This window comes from Tachypleus tridentatus, chromosome 8 (assembly GCF_004210375.1).
Source record: "Tachypleus tridentatus isolate NWPU-2018 chromosome 8, ASM421037v1, whole genome shotgun sequence".
Classification (NCBI taxonomy): Eukaryota; Metazoa; Arthropoda; class Merostomata; order Xiphosura; family Limulidae; genus Tachypleus; species Tachypleus tridentatus.
This window is the reverse complement of record NC_134832.1, coordinates 62,478,778-62,504,086: the sequence shown is the minus strand read 5'-3', so window position 1 is coordinate 62,504,086 and position 25,309 is coordinate 62,478,778. Positions and strand designations below refer to the sequence as shown.

Sequence of the window (25,309 nt, the reverse complement as noted above, 5' to 3'; positions counted from 1 at the left end):
ATGGTCTCAAGTTCGCGTTCTGTTGTTGTAAAATCGTGCTCCGTACTTTGGGGCCGTAGATGCGACATAAACGTGGTGTTCATATCCCACTACCCAGTTCTTTGGAGTAGTCAAAGAGTTGACGGTGTGTGCTGTTAATTAGCTTCTTTTTTTCCAGTTTATCAGTTCAAAATTAGGAACGATTATCGCAGATGGTTCTTGCGATAAGAAAAGTGATAAATTGTGGATATGTTCTTGAGCTGTCTTTATCTCGAACCCCAAATTTTAGCGATATAATTTATATTGTTACACGTAATAAACGTTGCAGGTAAATCGTTGTAAGAAAGTTGAGAGATTTTTGGCTGTTTACTCTTTGAAAACAAAATTAATATATTTTACAAAACTGAGAGTGGAGGTGTAAAGTCTTCTAGTGAAGTATTACAGTGGATATAGTTTCACAGGATTTAATTAGAAAAGACTAATTAAAAGAATAGCAGCTCATGATTTTTTTATGTTAATATTACCTGAAACTAAAAGCGATATATCTTACGAAACAATATCTAATTTAAACACAGCATTTACAAAATCTTTCGGTTGACAAAGTTATAAAGGATCTTTCTTTTATTGCAACCGAATTTCTCTCAACAACTTATTCCAATTAAGAGTAAAATGTAAGACGATAAATTGTATCAACTAAACCCGACGTTTCTAGCAGCAGTAACGCATCTGCACGTATCTTTATTTTCCTGTTTTAGCCTGAACTTTACTAGTAGTAACGGGATTTATATTTTAGCCGTTTTCAAAATAAATAAAAAATGTTCAGAATAATTTGCAAGATACTGGCATACCATCCTGTCTGATGGCGTACAAACATCACAAACACTTTCAATAACATATTATCTTGGTATAAACATCTGTTGTTGTGGATGTGATTTACTTCCTCGTCCATCCTTTATCAGCACAACAAAGAGAAACTTGTAGCTGTATTGACAACAAATAGTTCATTGTGGTGGTCAAACAATTTGAAAGTGTATTACGTATGTATCTATAAGACACGAACAGTGACATGTCACAATGTTAACCAAAAGACAACAAAGAACAAAAAGTGCCAAGGAACGTTCAGTATTTATTGATGGTTGTTTACGGTCCCCTTCATTCCCTTTATCGTATACTTAATTATTTCTCGATATTTATCGATAAATGCTGATGGCCTCTTTCTCCCTTTATCAAATACTTTTTTTTTTCGATATTTATTGATGACTGTTAACAGTCTCCTTTTTACGTAATCTTCGGATTTGATAACGCTAAAATGAGAGGTTCGATTCCCCTCGGTGCACACAACAGATAGCGGTATACTATAAGAAAACACACTTTTACGTGATCGTATAGTTATTTTAAAATATTTCAATAAAAAGGAAAATTGGTAGCAATTCAATTTGATGGTATAATGTTGTTCCATTATCAATTAATGGTGGAAATCTGTGTTTCATACCAATAATTTAGTTTGTGGATTTGTTTGTTTTTTGAATTTCGCGCAAAGCTACTCGAGGGCTATCTGCGCTAGCCGTCTCTACTTTAGCAGTGTAAGACTAGAGGGAAGGTAGCTAGTCAGCACCACCCACCGCCAACTCTTGGGCTATTCTTTTACCAACGAATAATTGCATTGACCGTTACATTATAACGCCTACACGGCTGAAAGGGCGGGCATGTTTGGTGCGACTGGGATTCGAATCCGCGACCTTCGGATTACTAGTTTATGGAGTACGTATAACAAACAATACATGCAGTTAATATAATCTCGGACTTGTATGAATGGATCGTTGTTATATTTTTAGGAATTTGTTGTTTGGAAAGCAAAATGAAACATAATACATGACATCATTTTATACTTAACGGCTAAACAATTATCGCTCAAGAATGTATTAACAATTAAACGAATAATATTTACAGTTTGTAACCTTTCAGTATGCTGAACAAAATTTTTGTTTATGTATAATTATATCAGAGTGTTTATTGGATATAAAACTATCTTTCATAAAATATCTAGTTTAAAACATTTTGTCGTTGAGTCAAAGTCTACACAATGGGCTATCTGAGCAGTGCCTAATGAACCCCGAAATTTAGCTTGATGAGTCCACAGACATATCACTAAGCCACCAGGGAGAATAATAAAAAGTAGTTGAACATAATTATTTTGAAAGAGAAAAAAAAACAAAACTTATCGCAATGTCTATGGTCATTAGAATACTTCTTGTTTGTGTGTTGTGAAGTTACGCAATCGGTTATCTCTGTGCTGCGTGTATGTGTTTTTATTATAGCAAAGCCACATCGGGCTATCTTTTGAGCCCACCGAGAAAAATCGAAACCCTGATTTTAGCGTTATAAATCTGTAGACTTACCGCTGTAGTAACGGGGCGCTCTCTGTGCCAACAACAGGAATGAAGCTCAAGTTTTAGCATAACAGACTCTTATTAAACATAACACTGATCTACCGGAAAGCGGACATAAAATTAACTCATTCTTTTGTAACAAAGAAAAAGTATATTTTATTCATTGGTTTTTATGCATTAGGTCGAAAAATTTGACTGGACGATTTGAGCTTTTACATCCGAAATTTGTTTAGTCACGTCAATTTACTGGTCCAGGAATTACGCTGACATTGCGAGTATATATGTATACAAAGAATATGTAAGTAATTAAATAAATTCGAAATTAGGTCATTTTAGTTAAATGAGGTTTTTATCGACTTGCAAACGTATAACACTTTGAGTTCTTTAGTATTAGAATGTTTACATGATTTCTAAGTTATTGCAACAGATCTGAAACTTGTAAATCTTTTAATGATGTTTTATTTCTGGTTCAGTTGTTTTTTTTATGTACTTTCGTATCAGCTACAACTTCTATGTTAATTAAATCAAAGTTCAATAACAATATAACCTCACATTTGTACTTAAAATCTCATATCAGTTATGTATTTATAAATTCTAAGCTACCTTTATAACGTGTAGTAAGTTCATAGTGCCTTCCATGGTGGCTCAACGGTAAGCTTAAGAGCTTATAACGCTAAAATTCGATGTTCGATCCATGCGACTGACATAGCGCGTATGTTTCATACTGTGCTTCATAGTGCACAGTGTAATAAGAGACTATTACTATAGCGCTCGAACTTTGAGTTTGTGTTGACATTAGTAGTGTATAACATCTAAATTAAATCACATTCATCAGAACTTAAAAAGCAAGCTTGAGTAATGATTTGTACATACAATGTTGTACGAGACAGCCAATAGGCCTAAGACCTCAACATAGATATTAAGTTATTGTTATTAATATAAAACATATAGAATCATTCTGACATTTATTCAAAAGTATGGAAACTATGGATTTAAGTTATAGCTTTACAAAGTTAAAACAGCTTAGTCAAACTTATCATTTATGGTCTTAATCTTGATGCAAATCTAATATTTGTATTCGAGATGTTTAATACCTCAACGTACCTGTAGGTGTGTAATAAGTAGACGTTGCTTATAGGTGTATAATGGTTGTATGGTACTTTTAGATATCAAATGGTTGGACGATACATATAGGGTTTTTATATCTGTGTCATGGATGGACAGTACGTTTAGATGTGTTATGGTTGGATGGTAAGTCTAGACAAAACGTCTAGGTGAGTAATAGCTAGACAAAACGTCTAGGTGTGTTATGGCTAGACAGAACGTCTAGGTGAGTAATAGCTAGACATAACGTCTGGGTATGCAGTAGCTAGACAGAACGTCTAGGTGTGTAATGGCTAACCAGAATGTCTAGACGGAACATCTAGATGAATAATGGCTAGACGGAACGTATAGGTGAGTAATGGCTAGACAGAACGTCTGGGTATGCAGTAGCTAGACAGAACGTCTAGGTGTGTAATCGCTAAACAGAACGTCTGGGTATGCAGTAGCTAGACAGAACGTCTAGGTATGTAATGGCTAACCAGAATGTCTAGACGGAACGTCTAGATGAATAATGGCTAGACGGAACGTATAGATGAGTAATGGCTAGACACAACGTCTATGTGTTAATCGCTAAACGAAACGTCTAGGTGAGTAATGGCTAGACAGAACGTCTAGGTGAGTAATGGTTAGACTGAACGTCTAGATGTTAATCCCTAGACGAAACGTCTAGGTGTGTTATGGCTAACCAGAACGTCTAGGTGTGTAATAGCTAGACAGAACGTCTAGGTGTGTAATGGTTATCGCAGCATACTTGAATTGCTTTTATTTTCCACTTTTATAACACTATGATCAAATCTGACAGACAGACCACCCCAGTTCAGTCTTATATCATTATAGCGGCACAAATAAATTTCAAGTTTGTTTATTATTTTAGAATAGCACGTGTTTTGTCCGAAGAAATGTAAATATTTCAACTTGCATACACCGCTTAAAGTCAAGAATTTTAATTTGTCATTTCTTGTAATCGAGAATGTATTTTTCACAAAAGGTTAGAAAGATCACCAGGATACTGAGAAAATGATAGAGAATGTTGAACTAAAGTAAAATAAGGCGCTACTTCGTTCACTTTCACCCCTTTTACCACTTCTCAACCCCTTACCAAAATTACCTTACCAAGTAATTTCTCTTGGCGTTACGTTGAAATGGTCACGTGTTTCGTTTATATTCTTGTCTATTGTTTGCTATTAAGCACAAAACTACAAATCAGTGCTCTGACCACCATGGGTATCGAAACCCGGTTTATAGTAGCATAAGTCCGCAGACAACACCGCTGTGCCACGACGGAGGGGATTCGTTTGTACTGATTCTAAACGAATTGAGTGAGGGGAAAGGGAAAAGTCCTTTATCTATCCTGATTTTTTTCTCGTTTTCGAGATAAGCATGCAAAAAAATTAAAATATATCTTAAAACAAAAGCAAGGTTCCTGACCTGAGGCCCGGCGTGGCCAAGCGTGTTAAGGCGTTCGACTCGTAATTTGAGGGTCGCGGGTTTGAATCCCGGTCGCACCAAACATGCTCGCCCTTTCAGCCGTGGGGGCGTTATAATGTACGGTCAATCCCACTATTCGTTGGTAAAATAGTAGCTCAGGAGTTGACGGTGGGTGGTGATGACTAGCTGCCTTCCTTCTAGTCTTACACTGCTAAATTAGAGATAGCTCTCGAATAGCTTTGCTCGAAATAAAAAACAATCCTGACTTGAGGTAGAAAGCTAATTATTTTTTGACCAAAAAATAAATAAAATTATTTAAGCCAAATTTTGTAAAAATTACTAGTAGTATATTTCTATAATTTATGAACGTTGGTTTGAAACGTTTCATAAGCCAAATTTTGTACAAGTTACTAGTAGTATATTTCTATAATTTATGAACGTTGGTTTGAAACGTTTTATCAAATTCAGAAAATCAAAAAACACTAAATCAAGAGCGCATTTTTAACAAAGACATTTCAAAGGACATTGTTTATCTGTCTTTCTGAGTAAAATATGTGTCATTCTTTTATGTATTTAACACTAACTGGTTTGTTAAGTCTTCAGAGAATATGCCGCCAGTATAATCCAATCCAGGCCGGTGTTTTCCTGCAAAATAAAAATAATCGCTTACATCTTTAAAAATGAAGTTGGCTCTGTCCAGACTGGTTTATCATTTGTAATGAAGCAAAGGAAATCAACCAAAACGAATTAGGTAAACACGAAAATGTTTGTTGTTGTTTTCATTATCATGCAAGACACAGGTTATTTTCTTTGTCTTGTGTTCGTATTGCTATTGTGTTGATTTTGAACACTTCATTTCTAATGTAAACTATTTTTTATTATGTTTGTCTAAATACATTTGTTCATGAAAAATAAAAGTGTCGTTGTTAGTTTACAGATATGTCTATTGGACTATCATGATATGCGTACCTTTAACAGATTAAGGCATGGTTCAAAGAGGTTCTATCGCTTCACTGAGCTCTAATCTGATCGGGGTATTGGCATGCACATACAAAGGGAATAGAGAACGTTAATATAATCTTGGAATTTGTATACTCATAAAAAAGAAATATAAAAAAAATTGATCTGATATGAATTTGTTATTAATGTGCACATGCAAAGAGAATAGGTAAAGCTAATCTGATCTTGGTATTAGTGTACACATAGAAAGAGAATAGGTAAAGCTAATCTAATCTTGGTATTAGTGTACACATAGAAAGAGAATAGGCAAAGCTAATCTGATCTTGGTATTAGTGTACACATAGAAAGAGAATAGGTAAAGCTAATCTGATCTTGGTATTAGTGTGCACATAGAAAGATAATAGGTAAAGCTAATCTGATCTTGGTATTAGTGTACACATAAAAAGAGAATAGGTAAAGCTAATCTAATCTTGGTATTAGTGTACACATAGAAAGAGAATAGGCAAAGCTAATCTGATCTTGGTATTAGTGTACACATAGAAAGAGAATAGGTAAAGCTAATCTGATCTTGGTATTAGTGTACACATAGAAAGAGAATAGGTAAAGCTAATCTAATCTTGGTATTAGTGTACACATAGAAAGAGAATAGGCAAAGCTAATCTGATCTTGGTATTAGTGTACACATAGAAAGAGAATAGGTAAAGCTAATCTGATCTTGGTATTAGTGTACACATAGAAAGAGAATAGGTAAAGCTAATCTGATCTTGGTATTAGTGTACACATAGAAAGAGAATAGGTAAAGCTAATCTAATCTTGGTATTAGTGTACACATAGAAAGAGAATAGGCAAAGCTAATCTGATCTTGGTATTAGTGTACACATAGAAAGAGAATAGGTAAAGCTAATCTGATCTTGGTATTAGTGTGCACATAGAAAGAGAATAGGTAAAACTAATCTGAACTTGGTATTAGGATGCACATACAAATATAATAGGTAAAGTTAATCTGAACTTGGTATTAGGATGCACATACAAAGATAATAGGTAAAGCTAATCTGAACTTGGTATTAGGATGCACATACAAAGATAATAGGTAAAGCTAATCTGATCTTGGTATTAGGATGCACATACAAAGATAATAGGTAAAGCTAATCTGAACTTGGTATTAGGATGCACATAAAAAGATAATAGGTAAAGCTAATCTGAACTTGGTATTAGGATGCACATACAAAGATAATAGGTAAAGCTAATCTGAACTTGGTATTAGGATGCACATACAAAGATAATAGGTAAAGCTAATCTGATCTTGGTATTAGGATGCACATACAAAGATAATAGGTAAAGCTAATCTGAACTTGGTATTAGGATGCACATACAAAGATAATAGGTAAAGCTAATCTGATCTTGGTATTAGGATGCACATACAAAGATAATAGGTAAAACTAATCTGAACTTGGTATTAGGATGCACATACAAAGATAATAGGTAAAGCTAATCTGAACTTGGTATTAGGATGCACATACAAAGATAATAGGTAAAGCTAATCTGATCTTGGTATTAGGATGCACATACAAAGATAATAGGTAAAGCTAATCTGAACTTGGTATTAGGATGCACATACAAAGATAATAGGTAAAGCTAATCTGAACTTGGTATTAGGATGCACATACAAAGATAATAGGTAAAGCTAATCTGAACTTGGTATTAGGATGCACATACAAAGATAATAGGTAAAGTTAATCTGATCTTGGTGTTAATGTACAAATATGTATTCGCAAGGAACAGATAATCAGAATAAGAATAAATGAAAGGTCTATTGATTAATTATCTAAATGTATGTAAATATCTCTGGCAGCAGTTGTTTTCTCAAACTGTATTCTAGCATAAGTTACTACCGTAAGCATTTCGCGTTTCAAATAACAGTAAAGTTAATGACAAACGCAAAACTTCGAAATTTGAGAAAGGCTATGCAATTAAAGACAAAGTTTCAAAACTTCTTTTAACCCAAGAATGCATCATAATTACTTCATTTTACGTTCACCTAATTGTCATCAATATGAAAACAATACAGTTTGCTACACACTGGTATTAATGTGACACACACTGAAAAATATGTATTCCTTTTGCTTCATTTCCATGTGCTATTGAGCTGGATAAACACACATACACATATTGTTTTTTCAATGAAAACTTTTAAACTTTGTATCAACAAGAAACAAACTAAATAACTTATAGATTACCTAAACTCCTCTCTATAGATAACCATAGCGAGATATTTAAAAAAAAAAATTATGTTTGTAAAGACAGTAAAATAATGACAGTTTTTCATCATATTATTCTAAAATAACTGAAAATAGAAGAGGCTATTTTCTAATGTAAACCTACAAGAACCGACTCGAAACTTTCAGCCAACATTTTGCGATGTCGTGACTAAACTTACAGAGAATTCTTCTTACGTACAAATCACATTACATTTTACATATTCTATTTAAAACTTTAAAACATTTTCTACTTTTGTGAATTTACTGTTTTCCAACGTTTTGCTGTCGTAGTGCTATTCTAACCTGTAATAAACCTGAAAATAAAGTGAGTCTAGTTTCATTTTGATAGTGTGCTGAGAAATTAGTTTTGGCTGGCTGTTTATTTAATGACTGCCTCAGAGACTATAATATTGTTAGGACTAGTTAGGCATGCGTGTGAGAAACTAAATATAAATAGATAATTGTTTGAAAATGCTTAGGATGTATTGTTAGACGTTCTTACCTAGGTTAAGAAAAACGATAAGCATTTTACTGTGAGAAAAACAAAACAAACACCCTGTCAACTTATCTTACGCTTACTCTGTTAGCCCATAGATGGCGACAAACGACAAATAAGCAATCACTACCTTCACTCGCTTGAGGTAAGTTTTGTGTACATCCTCATTGCAACTGGACTGTTTTAGTTTAATTGTAAAATTAATGGTGTCGATTAATGTTAAGGGCTCTAATTTTAAAGATAAAATGGATTTGGAAAATTATTTAAACAAACAAGAACAAAGGTAAACAAACGTTTAAAAAAACGAACAAAATCGTGTGTACTTGTTGGTCCAGATATGGCGGCCGTTTGTGGTGAAGTTACTCGATCCTGGTTGTGTGATACCATAAGGCTGTACGTGATAGGGTTTTTGTCCTTCACGAAGTAAATGGGTTAGTGTTTTCTAAGCTCTAAACTATAAGCAAGGGATATAATAACAAACTTTTGAGTTACAGGTTTATTTCACAAGTAGATAGCTACAAACCACAGAGGAAAAATTATTATATTAAAAACGAGGAATTATACATCATGTTTTTATTTCAGTTTTATGAAGAAACTCGAATCGTCTTTGTGTGAACCTGAAAATACATCGCCAATAATTCTTATGTATTTCTTTAGTTATGGAAGGTTAGGTTAGGTTAGGGAAGGTTAGGGAAGGTTAGGTTCGGTAGGAATGTGTTACGGGAAATTATATTTTGCATCAAATACAAGTAGAGATTTGTAAAAATCTGTTTGATGAAGTTCCAGGTGACTTCTTCAAGTGTTAGCTTTCTGTAAGCTTACTGTTATTTATACTGAGTATTTGGTTACGTGACCTATCTGGTCATCCATTTCCGCGTTAAAGTTTCGGTATATTTGGTTTATCTTTTCTAAATGTTTATTTTGATTGTGTACAAAGCTACACGAGGGCTATCTGCGCTAGCCGTCCCTAATTTAGCAGTGTAAGACTAGAGGGAAGGAAGCTAGTCATTACCATCAACCGCCAACTGTTGGGTTACTCTTTTACCAACGAATAGTGGAACTGGTCTAAATACAGTGTAACGCCCCTACGGCTGAAAGGGCGAGAATTTGGTGCGACGGGGATTAATTTTTCTAAATATATTATTTCTAGTTAGAAAATTATGTTGTAATGGTTCGTTGGTATGAAAAAAAAGACCTTTACTTCTATCATGGTATACTCATAGCAAATTATGGTATATTATGGTATATTTCTGGCTATAATTTACAATAGAGAAAACAGGATTTTTTTATTTTAAGTTATGATCGACACGGGATCGAAACTTGGTTCCTAGAGTTGTAAATCCGCAGACTTACAGCTATGAATATTTTAACATTCTACTGTTGTAGTGCTATCCTAACCTGTAATAAATTTGAAAATAAAGTAAGTTAACCTCATTTTCATAGTGTGCTGAGAAATTTGTTTTAGCTGGCTGGTTTTTTAATGACCGCAGCGGAGACTACAATACTGTTAGGACTAGTTAAGGGTACTTATAAGGGGATAAATCATTAAGTATTGAGGCTGTATTTGCGGTTTTAAGTTATGCCATGATTAAGTGTAACTTAGTAAGCACTGAGCCTGTGTTTCTGATTACAAACTGTGTAATACCTAAATTAAAATTGTGAAACACTTAGCCTGTATTTGCGTTTTAAGTTGTGTCATAGAATGTAAATTACGAAATATATATATTTTTGGTTTTAATCTACGCCATTGTATCGCAAGCTGTGAAATAACAAGCCAACATTTCTGGTTATGTTATAGTTATCGTAGTGGGAAAATTCTGTAAAATCATCTGTTGAAATAAGATATAAAACAAAATAAATGTGGATTTACTTAAGGGAAAAGTTCCCTTAAGTACGTTATTAATGTTTTTTGAAGACGTTTCGTGTTATCGGAATGATGAAAAAGGTGTAGACTTAGTGTACGTCGTACTTTTAAGAATCTATTACAAAAATTTCCATGAAACATTAGCTACGAAAATCACATTCTGTGGGCTGGGAAGATACTAGTAAATTGGACCGTAAGGTGGTTGAATGAGTGGAAGCAAAAAGTTATTATCAATGGATTATAATCAAACTGGATATTTTTCACTAGTGAAGAACGTCGTTTTTTTTATTTCGCGCAAAGCTACACGAGGGCTATCTGCGCTAGCCGTCCCTAAGTTAGCAGTGTAAGACTAGAAAGAAGGCAGCTAGTCATCACCACCCACCGCCAACTCTTGGGCTACTCTTTTATCAACGAATAGTGGGATTTACCGTAACTTTATAACGCCCCAACGGCTGAAAGGGCGAGCATGTTTGGTGCGACCGGGATTCGAAACCGTGACCCTCAGATTACGAGTCGAACGCCTTAATCCACCTGGCCATGCTGGGCCCACACTAGTGAAGGACATCAGTGTTTTAGCCTGTTGTTATTCCCGTTAAACATACTGATGTTGACATAATTATTGAACTGGTAAAGGTAGATTACAATAAGATATTGAGTATTTCTAGCTGTATTTAAGATTTTGAGGTACTACATAATAACTCGTATCAGTTGGTTAGTTGGACAAATACTTGGCAAATTACTTTTAGTTACAATTAGTCCAGAATAATGTTTTTTGATTATCGTGATTTGAATCAACATTTCATATTGATCATGATCAGCTAAACAGCATGATGGAGGGAAATGATTTTAATATAGTGATGGATAAGTCGCTCAAGCCATCGAGTCAATGAATTCTGTGATGACGAGAAACCTATTTGAAGTAAAAATGTATTTTAAAGACGGCTGGTACGAGTACTAAAATGTATATTAAAATAAAGTAGAGAATATCGTTTCAACCCTAAGACACGAATCTGACAACGGTCAATTGAAAAGCCTCTCTTTGTTGACATGAAGATGACCAGAAAGGTCGAAACGTTGTTCTCTACTTCATTTTGATACAAATTTTAACACCCATACCAGCCGTCTTAAGAAACACGAGTCAAACATATGTTAAACTAAAAAACGTATATTTTAGGATGCATTTACCGACATGTTAATTACAAGCTAAATGAGATAATTATTTTATTTTATATATGAATTGCTAGTTAGGTTTCACTTCTAATACTGAGAAAAATATAGGCTTATTGGAAAGGGCTCACAGGAAGGACGATTCCAAGGATAAAGAATGATTTTTGAGAAGAGTAACTTATACCCATCCCATAATTATTGAATTTTCTAAAACTATTAAGGGTATCAATAGAACAAAAGCTTCTGGTTCTTGTGATGTATTCTGGATACCATAGGATGATGAGAGGACATAAATTTAAGCTTTGTAACTGGCAGGCAAGACTTCAGTAAAGACAGTTTTATTCTTCTTATGAAATATGTAGTATAGTGGAATTGGGCAACTTCATTGGAGTTCCAAATGGGATGATTGATAATTTCCTAAAAACCAAAGATGGGATCAAATTCTTATCTTTTTAAGATGAGTGTGCAGGAACTACCTTGAAAGACCAAACTGTTACTTGTTGTTCATACCTTATATCTTATATCAAGTTAGTATTTGTTCGCTTAAGTTATATTCACAGTTAAATATAACTTGTGAAATACTGAACCATATATTTGTGGTTTCAAAATATGCTATTATTATGAAGTACTGATTTATGTCGCAGTTTAATCTAAGAAACGAATAATGAGTTTGTATCCGTAGCTTTAATGAAAGCTAAGTTGTGGATTACTGGCTCTGTATTTGTGGTTTTAAGTTTATATCATGGTTAAAGGTAAATTATGAAACATTGTGCTATATTTATGGGTTTAAGATATCATGTCATTATGAAGTACAGAGTTATGGATTTTTGTGACGTAAGTTATGAACTACTGGGTCTTTAATTCTAGCTACAGTTATAATAAACATTAATAGTTCGTAAAGGAGTATTTCATGAATTTCTCACTTGAGTTTATGTTAGTCTTTCATAACGCAATAATATGTATTAGTAATGTAATACAAGCATGAAAGGTTCCGATACTAATATCACTTTATCCGCATATATAAATAGTCATACATAATTTAGATATAATAATACGGTTTACGAATACTTCTTACGTTATGCACCCACTGAAAAAACGTACACATTTCTTTTATGTACTTAAACTATATAAACAACAAAATGGATCGAAAAATACGTACCTAATATGGAAGGCAGTTTTAAATATATGAATAAATTACAATTATTTTTTACAGTGTAGTTTCTCCTATTTGGAATATCACACGCTTATTTCAAAGTGTCAGATAACATTATTTCAAACATTTTTTCAGATTATTTTTGAAAGGTGTTCATTCTTTCTCGTACAAAATTAGTTCATTGTGCTAAGAATGTTCATTTTCGGCAAAGTTAGATTGTAAAATATAGATTGAAAAGTGTTACATTTTCCTCAAAATAAATAAGTTCATGATAATAAAACGAAGGTTTTTATTCTTGAATGACCTGTTTAAATATCTTTGGTTTATAAATTTACTTTTTTAATGCATATTCAACATTGATATGTTTTATGATACGTTTGCATCGTTACAGAAGTACAGCTGAAACTGATTTTATTTTAATATGGACAGCCGTAAAGCAAACGAAATACAAACGTATTTTGTTGGACTTTTTAAGTTTACCTTTTTTATTTATTTTTTATCTCCCGTTTAGAAAACCCTAGTGCCGCAATGTGGGGCTGAGGTTCCGTGTTTCGTGTTCCGTTACTGCCAAAACAATACAAGCAAACTGTTAAAAAATTGTATAGAGTAACTTAGTAATTTATATATGCAAAATTTAAAAAAAAAAATTGCTTTCAGAAGTTAATGTTGCAACAATAGTGAATGTGTAAATGTTTCCATCAAGAAAGGTGTAAATTGTTGTTTCACAAAAATAAATCTACGTTTTTTATAATAATACACACAAATGATATAGTAATTAACAGCTAGAGGCTCGGCATGGTCAATGGGGTTAAGGTGTTCGACTCGTAATCTGACGGTCAGGGGTTCGAATCCCCATCGCACCAAATATGCTCGCCTTTTCAGCTTTGGGAACGTTATAATGTGACGGTCATTCCAACTATTCGTTGGTAAAAGAGTAGCCCAAGAGTTGGCGATGGGTGATGATGACTAGCTGCCTTCCTTCTAGTCTTACACTGCTAAATTAGGGACGGCTAGGGCAGATAGCCCTGGTGTAGCTTTGCGCAAAATTAAAAACAAACAAACAATTAAGAGTTAAATTTTTGACGCCAAAATTAATTGCAATTGTTATCCTATAAAGTATTGAAAATAACTATGGTAACGCATTATAGAAAACACAAAAGTAAAAGTGAATAAATTACACAGCATACCAGTATTCTGTATTTATTTTAACAGAGCGACACACTTCGTTTTAATGCTGTAATAACTTTGTATATCATCACCCTTTTCAGTTAAATTGTTTGGTTTCTGTTTCGTCTTTCCAGTTCCCTTATCAGCCTATACAACATTAATGATATTTGTCACCAATAATATATGAATACAAATAAAATGGAAAAGTTTATTGTTACTAATAATATACGAATAAACATGGACTATAAGAGCTCAATTTTACCAAAATATATGAACAAACATGACTATAAGTGTATTTTTTTTTACTAAAATGCACTAGTAAATGTTGAGTGGAAGAGTATGTTATAACAAATAATATATGAAAAACTATGGAGTGTAAGACTTTATTGTTAACAATGATATATGAATAAATATGGAGTGGAAGAGATTATTATTACCAACAATATAGGAATATCTATTGAGTATAAGAGTCTGTTGTTACCAATAATATACGAATAAATAGGGAGTGAAAGAGTTTATTTTTAGCAATAATATATGAATAAATTTGGGGTATAAGAGTTTATTATCACCAATATTACATGAATACAAATGGAGTGGGAAAGTTTATTGTTACAAAAATATGCTAATAAACATCGAGTTAAAAGAGATTATAATTAACAATAATAAATAAACAAACATGGAGTGAAATAATTTATTGCTACAAATAATATATGAATATACTTGTAGTATAAGAGTTTACAGGTACCAAATATATGAATAAATATAGAGTGAAAAAGATTATTGTTAATAATAATAAACGAATGAGCATGAAGTATGAGAGTTATTGTTATAAGTAATATATGAATAAAAACGGAGTAAAAGGCATTATTTTAACAAATAATATACTAATAAATATGGAGTGAGAGTGTTTATTGTTGCCAATAATATATGTGTAAATATGCAGTGGAAGAATTTATTGTAACGAATAATGTATGAATAAATGTGGAGTGGAAAACTTTATTGTTATTAATAATATATGAATAAATATGGAGTAAAATGTATATTCTTATCAATAATATTTGAAAAAGTGGAGTAGAATAATTTATTGTTACCAATAATATGTCAACAAACATGGAGCGAAAGAGTTTTTTTTACGAGTAATATATGAAGAAACATGGAATGAAAGAGGTTATTGTTGCCAATAATACATGAATAAATTTGGAGTGGAAAAGGTTATTGTTACCAATGATATACGAATAAAGATGGAGTGAAATAGTTTATTGTTATAAATTATATATGAATAAACATGGACTATAACAATTTATTGTATACCAGTAACAGATGAATAAATATGGAGTGAAAACGTTTATTGCTACCAATAAAGAATATATTAAAGAATATGAAGAATAATATGAATAAACATGGACTATAGAAGTTTATTTTTACCAATAATATATAAATAAATGTGGAGTTGAAGAGTTTATTGTTAGCAATAATATATGAAAAAATATGGACTATAAGAGTTTACTGTTACTAATAATATATGAATAAACAATGAGTGAAATAGTTTGTTGTTAACAATATTATATGAATAAATATGGAGTTGAAAATTTTATTTTACCAATAATACATGAATAAATATAGAGTGAAAACGTTTATTGTTACAAATAATATATGACAAGATATGGAGTAAAATATTTCATTTTCACCAATATCATATGAAAAAGCATGCAGCGGAAAAGTTTATTGTTATCATGAATTTATAAATAAATGTAGAAGGTGAGTAAAGAGTTTATTGTTACCAATAATATGATAATAAATATAAAAGAAAAGATTTTATTGTTTCCAATAATATATTAATAAACACTGAGTTAAAGAGTTTATTGTTACCAATAATATATGAATAAACATGGGGTATAAGAGTCTATTGTTGCCAGTAATATTTGCATAAATATGGAGTGGAAGAGTTTATTCTTACCAATAATATATGAGTAAATATAGAGTAGAAGTGTTTATTGTTACCAATAATATGTTAATAAATATGGGGTAAAATAGTTTATTTTCATCAATAATATATGAATAAAAATGGAGTATAGGAGTTTATTGTTACTAGTAAATTACGAATAAATATGGAATAGAAAAGTACACTGTTGCAAAAATATGTCAATAAACATCGAGTAAAAGAAATTATTGTTACCATTAATAAATGCACGAAGTAAAAGAGTTTAGTATAACTAATAACATATGAATAAACATGGAATACAAGAGTTCATTTTCACCAATAATATATAAATAAACATAGACTGTGTGTATGTTTTCATATAGCAAAGTCACAGCGGGCTATCTGCTGAGCCTACAGAGGGCAACCAAACCCCTGATTTTAGCGTTGTAAATCCGGAGACATACCGCTGTACTAGCGAGGGGCTTAAATACAGACTATTGCAGTTTATGTAACCAATAATATATGAATAAATATGGAGTGAAATAGTTTGTTGTTAACAGTATTATATGAATAAATATGGAGTGAAATAGTTTGTTGTTAACAGTATTATATGAATAAATATGGAGTTAAAAATTTTATTGTTATTAATAATACATCAATAAATAAAGAGTGAAAGAGTTAATTGTTACAAATAATATATGTTTAGATATGGAGTAAAAGACTTTATTGTGACCAATGTTGCGCAGATAGTCCTCGAGTAGCTTTGCGCGAAATTCGAGAAAACAAAACAAAACAAACCAAGGTCACCAATGTTATATGAATAAATATGGAATGGAAAAGTTTCTTGTTATCAATAACACATGAGCAAATATGGACTATAAGATGTTATTGTTACCACTAATATATGAATGAATAGGGAGTGATAAATGTGATCTATGAATAAACATTTAGTGAAAGTGTTTATTGTTACCATTAAAATATCAATAAACATGTACTAAAAGAGTTTATTGTTACTAATAATAAAGGAATAAATATGGAGTGAAAAAATTATTGTTACCAATAATATGAGAATAAATATGGTGTAAAAGTGTTTATTGCCATCAATAATATATGAATAAAAATGGAGAACAAGAGTTTGTTCTTACCAATATTGCATGAATAAATATGGAGTGGAAAAGTTTACTGTTGCAAAAATCAATAAGCATGGAATAAAAGAGATTATTGTTATCGCAAATAAATGAATGAACGTCGAGTGAAAGAATTTATTGTTACCAATAATACATGAATAGACACTCAGTATAAGAGTTTATAGATAACAAAATATATGAATAAATATGTAGGGAAGAGTTTATTTTTACCAATAATATACGAATAAACATAGAATATAGGAGTTATTGTTACGAGTAATATATAAATAAAAATGGAGTGGGAAAGACTTTTTGTTACCAATGATATATGAATAAATATGGAGTGAAAGAGTAAATTGTTACCAATAATACATGAATAAATTTGGAGTAAAAGAGTGTATTGTAACTAATAATATATGAATATACATGGACTATAAGAGTTTTTTTACCAACAATATATAAATAAATGTGGAGTTGAGGAGTTTATTGTAAGCAATAATATATGAATAGACATACACTATAATAGTTTGTTGTTACCAATAATATATGAATAAATATGGAGTGAATGAGTTTATTAATACCAATAATATATGAATAAATATGGATTGGAAGAGCTTATTCTTACCAATAATATATGAATAAACATGTAATGAAATAGTTTGTTGCTCACAATAATATATGAATAAATATAGAGTGAAAACTTTTATTGTTATCAATAATACATGAATAAACATAGAGTGAAAGAAATTATTGTGATGAATAATATGTTACCAGACATGGAGTAAAAAAGTTTATTGTTAACATTAATATATGTTAGAATAAGTGTGTACTTTTTCTATAATGAAGGAATAACTATGGAGTGAAAGAATTTATTTTTACCAATAATATATGAATAAACATGGAGTGAAGGAGTTTATTGTAACCTATAATACATGAATAAACATGGAGTGTAAGAGTTTTTTTACCAATAATATATTAATAAATATGGAGTGGAAGAGTTTATTGTTATCAATAATATATGAATAAATATGGTGTATAACATATTATTGTCACCAATATTATATGAATACAAATGGAGTGGAAAAGTTTATTTTTACAAAAATATGTAAATAAACATGGAGTAAAAGAGATTATTGTTACCAATAATAAATAAAGAAATATGAAGTAAAATAATTTATTGCCACCAATAATAAATAAATACATATGTAGTATAAGAGTTTGCAGATACCAAAATATATGAATAAATATAGAGCGAAAAAGATTATTGTTAATAATAATATGCGAATGAGTATGAAGTATGAGAGTTATTGTTATGAGTAATATATGAATAAAAACAGAGTAAAAGACATTATTTTGTCATATAATATACGAGTAAATAGAGAGTGGGAGAGTTTATTGTTAACAATAATATATCAATAAACACGGAATAGAAAAGGTTACTCTTAGCATAATAATTCAATAAACATAGAATGAAAGATTTTATTGTTATCAATAATAAATGAGCAAATATGGAATAAAATAATTTATTGTTACAATAATATATTAATGAACATGGATTAAAACAGTTTATTGTTACCAATAATATGTGAATAAATGTGGAGTTAAAAAGTTTATTGTTACCAATGATATGTGAATTGTAAAATTGTAATTGTAAAAATCTGTTGGTCTTTATAGTTTCTATGGGATTCCTTACTATTCATGCATTTATTAGTTTAAATATTTTAGTAAATGTTTCTAAACTTTCAGGTGTCATAGATACTCTGGTTTAAAGTGACATCTGACTAGCTGTTTCTGAAACAAAAATATAATAATATATTTTACTTAACTCCATGTTAGGTATAGTTTTTTTTTTATTTGAACAGCATCTTATTCAACAAATGGGAAAAGTGTACAGGTCAGTAACCCTTAATGTTGAAGCATAGTCAGAGTTAAGTCAGAACTGCAGTTTAATCAGAAGGGTAGTTTGTTTGTTTGTTTTGGAATTTCGCACAAAGCTACTCGAGGGCTATCTGTGCTACCCGTTCCTAATTTAGCAGTGTAAGACTAGAGGGAAGGTAGCTAGTCATCACCACCCACCGCTAACTCTGGGGCTACTCTTTTACCAACGAATAGTGGGATTGATCGTCACATTATAACGCCCCCACTGCTGGGAGGGCGAGCATGTTTGGCGCGACTCGGGCGCGAACCCGCAACCCTCAGATTACGAAGCGCACGCCTTAACGCGCTAGGCCATGCCAGGCCCTCGCAGAAGGGTAGAGTAGAAAGTTATCATTCATAGAAAGTTAGTAAAAATATCAGACCTTATCCACTATGACACTAATTTCTACCAATTAGCTCTATTGACTGGTATTATTACAACATTTCCACAGCTGAAAATGAGAAATGTGTTAAGTGATATATCATGTCTCGAGCCTTGGACCTTACTATCTGTAACATCGTACACAAATTTAATATTTCAGTTGATCCGATTTTACTCTACTGTAATTGCTTAATTCTTTTTGCATCTCGCTGGCTAATTGGTAAAAAAGTCTGTTGGTTTGTAATGCTAAAAATCGAGTTTCTATTACTGCAATGGACAAACAATAGATAGCACAGTGCATAAATTTGCGCTTAACAACAAACGCTTTTGTTTTAGTCTTACGTGATCCAATGAATTCTGAATACTCCTTTTTTTTCTTAAACTGCTGATAATTTTGTTTTTGCTTGTTACTAAGCCCAAAGCTACACAAAGGGTTATCTGTACTCTGCCCACCACGGGTATTGAAACCTAGTTTTTAGTAGTACAAGTTTACAAACATACCGCTTTACCAGTGGAGGATATTTTAAATTTTTATCTTTAATTACATTCTGAAATTTCATCAATATTTGATTTAACAAAACATTAATAGGCTATGATAAAAGTTTTAGTTTTAAATATACTGAGACAAAAGTCGTGTGTGTATGTGTGTGTATGTGTGTGTTTATTTCTACAACGTTTATATAGTTGATCTTTGACCTTGAGTTTTACTGCAAACCAAAATCGAAACCTATTCTAATTTTCCGCTGAATATAAAACGAATGAATCAGCTATAATAGGATGCAACACAAAACCAATCAAATTCGTTGTAAAAAAATGTTCAGATATATGTATATAAAGAATAATGATCCAGTTACACTTTTGGCGCTTGGTGTTTGTAGCACAAACCCTATTATCGCTTGATGTGATCGCGTGAATGTTTTGTTGATATACAGTTTACATATCGGCAAGGGAAAAGTTAACAACTATCATTTAGAATCGCCCCGTATTATCAACATCCCATTAGGCCTATCACAACAAACTTAGAATAATACGGGTGAAGACTGTACACGTATGTATATATAAGGATGCCACTTTTTGTCTCATTCAAATCTCTCCTTTACTACTCTCTGTGCAATCACTTGCTATATGTGTATGTGTTATAGTTAGGATTCCAAATTGGTTCGTGAAATAATTCTCTTATCGCGATAAAAAGTTGAAGTCGTTTCGTATCCTATACAGCTGCTTCGATTAATCCAACTGCAATCACATTCAGTGAAGTGATTGAACACATGTGATTTACTACAACTACACGTTAGCGTTGGCTAATCTTTAATTCACGACGTGCAATCATCAAAAACATATTTTACACTATTCTACAGATAGCTCTGCTTTCGTTTGTATAACCATCCTTGTAGATAAAACTAGAAGAAAACAATTTTTATGTTTTAACATCTCTTCAGCTTCATTTCCATCATCAATCAATTCAACTTTTACAGCAGAATATTACAGAAGCTGGATAAATGAGTCAATTATGAAGAAAACATTGTTACAGCTCCAATATCCATCAGTAAGTGAAATACTATTATTACGTCTTATTTACAGCTTAGGGATTTATTGTGGTAAACAAGTTGTTTCAAGAGTCCATATAAGGTAATTAAACCTTTAATTGCATATTGTAATTTCATTCTGTGGATTTGCGACAAACCGCGCAGTACTCTAATTCTACAAACTTCTTGCTTTTCTGTGTCAGACAGATATTCTGTGTTTTTTGGCATGTTCAGTACCTAGGCTGTTTCATCTTACCAGCATTACGTTTATGTCGATCTGAAGATTCATTAAAAATAATCCCGTAAGTTCTGACACATGATCAGAAAAAACTACGAAAGTTCGTTCTTGGTATTGACTGAAACATATTCCAGTTTTCCATAATTAAAAACACAATGCACAAAAAACGAGTTCTAAAAAACAATAGAGATAAAACTCATAGATGTTACAGTTTTACGCTGGAGGTCCGGAATGGCCAGATGGTGAAGACACTCGACTCGTAAGCGGTAGGTCGCGGATTCGAATCCCCATCGCACCAACTAAGCTTGCCTTTTAAGCCGCGGAGGCTTTATAATGTTTCGATCAATCCCACTATTCGTTAGTAAAAGAGTAGCCCAAGAATTGGCGGTGGGTGATGATGACTAGCTGCCTTCCCTCTAGTCTTAGACTGCTAAATTAGGGACGGCTAGCGCAGATAGCTCTCGTGTAGTTTTGCGCGAAATTAAAAACAAACAAATAATTTTTACTCTAGAAATGAAAGCCATATTTAATTAATTAAACTAACGGTCTCTGACAAGTCAGGTAAAGTTAAGGTTCGAATTGTCAGTAGTAAAAATATAAACGTAAAAAAGAATTCTTTGACGTCCAAGAATTTTCCAGACCCTCAGGATATAGGTAATTTCCTTTGCAAAAGTCTATATTTCTGTATAAGGTTGACGATAATATTTTTTACCAAATGAAATTTACTGTGAATCTCTTGCTTTGACCCATACCAGAGCCCTCTTGTGAAAAATATGTACAGCTTTAAAATACTTAATAAAATATTTTTAAAATAAACTTCGTTATTTGAATTGCTATAGTATATTCTTTTAACACTGGTGCACGTTATGGATATTTAATAAAAACATATTTTATTTTCACAATACTTGTTTTACAACTTAATTCAAAATTCTAGTCCTTACTTCTCTGACCAGTTCAAAAAAAAATAATTGGCGTTCGACTCGTAATCTGAGGGTCGCATTATTCCACTATTCGTTGGTAAAAGAGTAGCCCAAGAGTTGGCGGTGGGTGGTGATGACTAGCTATCTTCTCTCTTGTCTTACACTGCTAAATTAGGGGCGGCTAGCGCAGATAGCCCTCGTGTAGCCCTCGTGTAGTTTTGCGTGAAATTCCAAAAAGCAAGCACTTCAAACTTAATGTCCGTCACCGTTGAGTAGCTGCCTTTTCTCTATCACTTGAAAATTGGGCACATTACCATTAACTAGCTGTCTTTCCTCTAGTTTATCACTCTAAACTGGGGTCCGTCACCGTTGAGTAGCTGCACATGGAAGAGAAAACGTTAAGCTCACGAACTCTTTGATTCTTCATCGTTGTAAGATACTCAAGGAAGTAATTAGTGTTTTTATGTTTTAAGCCTCTAAAATGTAAATAAAAACATCCTCTTCGTATGTGTAGAGGGTCTGAGGAATGTTGTATTGTTACTAGAAAATACTTCATTTTAGTAGAACTTGTCAAAAGTTACTTTATTTTTAAGAACTTCAGATGGACTAGTAATAAAGAACTTACTAATGTGGCTGTTAATGATAACGTTCTACGCAAAAATATGACCAATTTATTAAATTACTGTAAAAATAAAATGTGAATCAGCCTCGTTTTCATCACATGAGTTCGTTGGTTGGTTTGATCTTTAAGGCGCAAAGCTACATAAAAGCTATCTGCGCTAGCCCTCCCTAATTTAGCAGTGTAAAGCTAGAGAGAAAGCAGCTAGTCATCACCACCCACCGCCAACTTTTAGGCTACTCTTTTACCAAAGAATAGTGGGATTGATCGAACATTATAACGCCCCCACGGCTGAAAGGGCGAGCATGTTTGGTGAGACGGGGATTCCAACCCGCTACTCTCGAATCACTAACCACCTGGCCATGCAGGACCATCAGGTGAGATTGAACATGCCAACGATACCGAAACTCAGACTGACGTTTAATACAGAATAGAATTATAACATATAATCAAATCGCTAAACGATTTATAAAGCTGAGTGATTAATTAACATTGTGCAGGTTATTCCGAAGATGTTTTCAAAGGAGAAAAATTCTAAAGTGCTAGAGCTAAGAGGGAAAAATGCAAATGAATGACAGTCTCTTGCTTTATGATCTCAGTGTATGAAACATGTTTCACTTGGACTACATGCATAAATGTTGCGACGTTCTGACAGATTTTCATCGTTGCGTGTTTTGAAACGTGCTCTTTTCTAACAAGTTATTTATGAAAGTGGTGTGAGATAATTGCCATCTTTGTGAACAAGCAGTTTCATAAGTATTCTCATATATATATATATATATATATATATTTATTTAAGGCTTTTTTTGTATTATTATAGTTATGAGTTGTACAGAAGATTTCTCTAAAATGACTCTGTTGAAGTTGATTAGTTGCTTAACAACAAAAAAGCACAAAAAACGTCTCATGCCGTGATCAATAATTTATTAAGGAATCTGAAAACCACCAGAGGACGGTTTTAATGAATGACTACTGGGTAAAAATAACCCCATCAGAAGAGTGTATGACGAACTCGCTACGCTAAGTACATGGTAATTACTTGAGGAAACGAAAGCGTGAATATATAGTTCATTAGTTCATTAAGCGATGTAGAGTGAGAAATAAAATGCTGAGTTCCCGCATAGCAAGATTCTTGGGAAATCAGGTAGTAAAAAAAAAAAAAAATCTATTAACGAAAGCGAGAAAAGAGGTGCAGATATTAATATAACGTTGGACGTGATTGGGCCTTCGTGAAAACGTATATGATTAGAGGACACTATTTAAGAGAGGAATGATTATGTCAAGATATAAGGTCCCACCCCTGGTGAACCATCTGTTTTTCCCATGTGCCTTGGATTTTTGTTCACAGTTTTAACCACGCCTCAATAAGCAGTACCTTGAACTAGCACGAGATCTGTAGTAAAGAACGGATCAGCGCCATTAGCATGCGCTTTTAATGATACTGCTTACCCTTACTTCGATTCATTTGATGCGAACTCAGGGCTAACTCGTCCAGTATCTCAATCACAGCAATAAGCCCACGCGAGTTCACTAATGTGGACGACGCTGACCCTTGAGAGACCAGCCTCCAACGTTCGAAATTCCCTGCTGTCAAGGGTAACAAACGATCATTGCTTTAAAAAATCTCTGGAGTGACGGAATGAATTTATTTGTGGTCCGTGATGAGCAGAGTGCGTGAGGTCTCTGAGCTCTTCGTCCTGTCATCACGTATGGTAAACCACTTCAACACTTTTACAAACACGTCGTTTTCGTTATAAGTACATATAGACAGTCACTATTGTTTTATCCTTTCGTGTGTTTTATTTTCTCTAAATATACAATATATTGCGTTTCTCATAAAAAAAAAACAACAACAACGCGCGCGCGTGTGTGATCAAATAAAACTAAATTGTATTATTCGCTAAAATTATTGTAGTGACGTACGAAGTTCTATTTTATAGTTTGTCCAAATGATTGTCTAGTCCTACAAGTTCTAAAATTCCCATTTGATTTCTGTGTTTTCTCGATAGCATGAAAACATTCTAAAAATATTTCACAACAATAAAAACAAATGTCCATCTGGTGTGGTCCTTTTTCTTGCTAGTCTACACGGATAATTAAAAGAAAGTGTTCTGTCTCACGTTATGCTTAAACATTAATCATGAGGTAATTTCTAGTTAAATCGAAGTTTTATTTACATACAAAACAAGCGATAATGTTTTTAAAAGCTTATTTTTAATTTTACTTGAAAGAATTAGAAAAACGAGACGTTTCGCCGAGTTAATTCAGAACTACCAAGTGATTACGTATTCATCTGACGATAAAACACAAGTATATATTTCATTCGTAAACGAAACATTAATATTTTGTTAGATGTCGTGAAATTTTGTTCTCTAGATAACTTCTATTCTATCTTGTTAACTACTTTGTTTCTAACTAAAGTTAGAAAATTCATACACACTTTTCGTTGTGTTATCTGATACAAGCTTGTCTCGAGTTACATATATAACTATGCTAGTTATATATATATATTTCACGATATAGGGAACTGTGGCAATATAAGTTGAGGTTTACAATGCTAAACACTTACTTCCGGTATTTTTTACACCAAATGTTTTCCTTTATTTCTTATATTCGCTCTGACAATTCATTAAGCTTCATAATGACTGCCAGCTTGTCAAGTTATATCAAACATTCCTTTATCCAAGCATCTA

At 32.4% G+C, this 25,309-nt stretch overlaps 2 long non-coding RNA genes across 3 annotated transcripts in view; one reads left to right on the top strand and one right to left on the bottom strand.

The window, feature by feature from the left end:
- LOC143222505 (uncharacterized) overlaps positions 1–25,309 on the bottom strand; it is a 91,204-nt gene that overhangs the window by 30,574 nt on the left and 35,321 nt on the right. Inside the window, exon 3 of one of the 2 annotated variants that reach the window (XR_013012276.1) lies at positions 1,086–5,546. The exons of the other annotated variant lie outside the window; for it this stretch is intronic. This is a non-coding gene — a long non-coding RNA (uncharacterized LOC143222505). Of the gene's footprint in view, positions 1–1,085; positions 5,547–25,309 lie in introns of those variants that run through there. 2 annotated transcript variants of the gene reach the window in all.
- The window catches only part of LOC143222507 (uncharacterized), an 83,303-nt gene continuing 66,757 nt past the window's right edge, over positions 8,764–25,309 (top strand). Inside the window, exon 1 of the long non-coding RNA XR_013012281.1 lies at positions 8,764–9,046. This is a non-coding gene — a long non-coding RNA (uncharacterized LOC143222507). The remainder of the gene's footprint in view (positions 9,047–25,309) is intronic.